Source organism: Pleurodeles waltl, chromosome 4_2 (assembly GCF_031143425.1).
Source record: "Pleurodeles waltl isolate 20211129_DDA chromosome 4_2, aPleWal1.hap1.20221129, whole genome shotgun sequence".
NCBI lineage: Eukaryota > Metazoa > Chordata > Amphibia > Caudata > Salamandridae > Pleurodeles > Pleurodeles waltl.
This window is the reverse complement of record NC_090443.1, coordinates 1017245781-1017248262: the sequence shown is the minus strand read 5'-3', so window position 1 is coordinate 1017248262 and position 2482 is coordinate 1017245781. Positions and strand designations below refer to the sequence as shown.

The following is a 2482-nucleotide window of genomic DNA, read 5'->3' as shown; positions in this document are numbered from 1 at the left end:
CATAATTACAAGCCCCTAGAGCCACTTCCCTGTGACACTCCGGTGGCGCTGTGCACTGCGTCATATTTACAATGTGGCACTAAGCCACTTTTTGTGGCTTAACGCTGTCTTGTAAATATGGGCTCCTCCGATGCAGTTTTCTGCGGCAGAGGGCTGTGCAATGGGTGTTGCTGTGGGCGTTCCACCGCAACACACATTGCTTTTGACTCTGCCCCAGATTACATGCAAATCGTCAGCACCAAAAACCAACGCCAGCTCAGGAGTGGCGTTAGCATGGCGCAATGAGGAGAAATACTTTTATTTCTCCTTGTTTTTGCTTTTTCTATGTGTGCTGCATTTTGCAAAATGCCATTAATGACTGTTTATATGCAGGAAGGTGCCCCTTCCTGCACATAAACAATCTTTCAAAAAGGACAATTTGCTACCTCTATTTGTGCTGCATTTCTAATAAACAATCATTACCTTCAACACAGTCACTCTTGCACTGTGGTAGAAGGATACCTGCGCTGGCAACTAAATTTATCGCTGGTGCTAGGGGAAACACGGCGCATACCTGCATTTCAGGACTGACGCAGTGCGGAGCTGGCAATTTTAGCGCAGCGCCACGCTGCGCCAGTTCCTTGTAAATATGCCCCTAGGTGTGTAAGATTGAACCCCAAATCCAGTGAACAGTGCAGGCTGGGCATATTTACCAACCAACTTGGAGAGGGATGTAGAGTACCACCCGGCCACTACGTAGCCCTGAACACATCTTGAGCACCCCCTGGGCTGGGCTAGGCCAAGGGGATAAATAAAGGGACGTGACCGATCGAGGCCACTCCCGTCACTGGTAACTGAATGTGAGTGTCTTTTGTTCTTTCTGTGTCTCTGCAGTGCTTAATTTGTAAATAAAGAGGTGCCGGTACTCAAAGCCCTTCTCTTAAACACGCGGCTGCTGTAATTAAATCTGCCAGCACTGAATACTGAGGCAGCGTAATCCTGAAGCCATCTCGGGCCTCTTCAATCCATTTACGCCACCCCCGCCCCTTCAGCTCATCCTGCAACTTTCTACTTTCTCCCTTTATGACGCTTTTTAGTTTTTTCTTCTTCCGTATTTCCCATATGTATCTTTTGCTCGCAGCAAATGCTTGAGGCATAAGAATAAGCCCCGGCCCTCACAAATAAGTGCCGGTGCTCAGCACCGGAAACAACAAGCACAAATTAAGCACTGGGTCTCTGCCCGCGTGGTGGTCTCTAGGACAGGCTACTACAGGTTCTTGCAAGACCCCTTTGGCCAAGCACTCTGTGCAGAGGCAAACCTGTAGTGATGTGTTTTTTCAGTATTGTAATACAACAGCTCACAAATATTATTACAAATAATCTCTGTGACACCCTCCCATTTCTCATATGTGAGGTCCTGTTTTGATCTAAAAGAAAAAAAAATTATGGACGTTGTATGAAACATAAATACATTATTTCCCCTCAGAATGTCTTTAATGGACTCTCACATCTCACTCATTAAAATAAAAAAAAACAATATTTATAACAATCTGATTAAGAATAATTGAAGGTCATCAGTGCAAGACTTTCTGTAGAACAGAGCTGGCACTATCGGGGGCCCTGAAAGGCTGGGAAATACAGGGCCATATTTATCAGAGTCGCGCCCTCTCTTGCAATTCTTAAGCTACATTTATCGAGCCAGGAAAGGCCACCTAGAGATAAATCTAGAGAAGCGGAAATATAAAGAAAAGAAAACGTTGAGCTTCGCCGTTTCGCACAGAGAGTGAAAGTTACAGGTTTTGTGACAAACCGGGGCGGCCCCCCCAAATCACAGCCTCGTGGCAGCAGCGGGGTCACGTGCGAGGGTTCCTTTAAAATGAAACTCATCTCAGTGAGGATTTTATCACCGTCTTTGTATCAGCAAAATGTTATGGACGTTTAGGTGACATCTTCCGGTCTTTAATCCCTCACGATGGGACAGAAAGTAGGATCGCAATAAATGAATAATTATCACGAAAGTATTGAACAAAAACCACAGAAAAAGCCAAGTGCATTAAAAAAAAAAAAATTAGACCTTCCCATACCGGGAGTCGAACCCGGGCCGCCTGGGTGAAAACCAGGAATCCTAACCGCTAGACCATATGGGAGTGCTGGTGATACATCTGAGCTCAGCATCTCCGACACCTTTGTGTCGTGACTGTTGAACTGCTGCAGAAGATGGTATATATGTGGGGAAAAGAAACATGACCCCAATATGTGTACAAACACATAATAAAGCATGAAACCGAGTCAGGATTCCTGCCCGCACGGATCTGCCCACCTTTCTGCACCAGGGAGCATGCACCACAGCTGGGAGACTGCACCTAGGGACCATGCACCACAGCTGGGAGACTGCACCATTGCAACAGGGACCATGCACCACAGCTGGGAGACTACACCAGTGAGCATGCACCACAGCTGGGAAACTGCACCAGTGCACCAGAGACCATGCACCACAGTTGGG

General features: G+C 46.7%; 1 non-coding gene across 1 annotated transcript; it reads right to left on the bottom strand.

Annotated features, from left to right (window-relative positions):
- Positions 1–2054: 2054 nt before the first annotated feature.
- Positions 2055–2126, bottom strand: TRNAE-UUC (transfer RNA glutamic acid (anticodon UUC)). The gene has a single exon. It is a non-coding gene; the product is annotated as a tRNA-Glu (tRNA).
- Positions 2127–2482: the final 356 nt, after the last annotated feature.